This window comes from Hipposideros armiger, unplaced genomic scaffold, assembly GCF_001890085.2.
Source record: "Hipposideros armiger isolate ML-2016 unplaced genomic scaffold, ASM189008v1 scaffold_106, whole genome shotgun sequence".
Classification (NCBI taxonomy): domain Eukaryota; kingdom Metazoa; phylum Chordata; class Mammalia; order Chiroptera; family Hipposideridae; genus Hipposideros; species Hipposideros armiger.
Genome location: NW_017731456.1, coordinates 2126675 through 2128230, shown reverse-complemented (window position 1 = coordinate 2128230; position 1556 = coordinate 2126675).

Here is a 1556-nt window from a genome sequence, read left to right as displayed (position 1 = left end):
TCAAATAAACTGAATTTGGCTTGGGAAAGAGGTGAGCTTGCTACCTTTTAAAAAATAAGGACCTTATTTTCTTTTGTCTCCATTTTGAAATCATTTGATTGCCTAACTACTTCAATGAGCTCAACATCTATGGCCGGTGCTATGGGGGATAGAGAGAAGCACGCGATTTCAAGAAGCATGGTGGAGTATAGCAAGGTTTTCACACATGGATAATTGTAGAATATAATTAGTTGGAATTCAGGCAGATGCTACATAAAAATGGAAGGAAGGAATCTGTAATTAAGCACTTATGAAGTGCCAGGTAGTTTCATGTGCAACATTTCATTCAGAATTCTGAAACGCATTCTGTGAAGTAATATTACTACCATTTACTGTACTGAGGACGAAATTGTTCACCCAGCTAGTAAGCAAAGTAGCTAGTGAGCAAACCAGGTCTGTCTGGCTTCAAGAACTGAGGTCTTTGTTGATTCTATACTGTGTATCAGAAGGGGAAAAAGAAAATGGTGGATGTTGTAATAACTGACAGCATTGTGGAGTCAGTAGTGTTGACCAAGGCCCTAAAGGATGGGTAAGATGTGAGGAGGAACAAGGAGTGGGGTGAAGCTAATGGGAATTCCAGCAGTAGGAATTGTCTGATCAAAATTTTGAAGGTGGGAATGAACCTAATGTGATTCAGAAATAGTGAAGGGACTGACTTCACTGCATCTCTTCATTTTTTCAATGCAAGTAATTTAGAAGTTTGACTGGAATTCTTTCTGTTAATCTTGTCTTAAAGTGTGTGGCAGAATTTATTTAAGATTCTATTTTAATAATCAATTGTAGTTGTTATTTTTACAATAAAAAAAATTAAAAAACAACACAATTACATAATAAATGTTGCAACCAGATATATGATAGGTGAAGGTTTCAATTTGGTTTAAAATGACTTTGGTGAACAAAAATATTTTTAAAGATGACCCACAGTTTTCATATTTTGGTGGGCTAATTTCTTGAAAAATTATGAACTTATCACTCCCACTTTAATATTGAGGTATTCAGAGTTACTGGATATTAACAGAAATAATAAGGGTTTTTAATATCAAGAGAGTAAGAGTAATTTACCAAAGTTACCATAATCTATCAATCTCTGGATTACCAAATCAAAATACACTAAAAAAATTTATTTGGAATATCTATGAAACACATGGGGCAGTGGAATGGAAGTCTTTGTAAGGCTATCTCTTTATTTTAATTGTTTTACTTTTCAATTACAGTTGACAGATAATATTAGTTTCAGGTGTAACATAGTGATTAGACATTCACATAACTTACAAAGTGATCACCCCAATAAATCTAGTACCCATCTGATACCATACATAGTTATTATATTATTGACTATATTTCTTATGCTATAGTTGACATCCCCATGACTATTTTTAAACTATCAATTTGTAGTTCTTAATCCCTTCCCATTTTGTATCTATCCACCAACAATCCCCCTCCCAGCAGGCAACCATAAAAATGTTCTCTGTATCTATGAGTTTGTTTTTGCATTGTTCGTTTATTTTGTTCTTTAA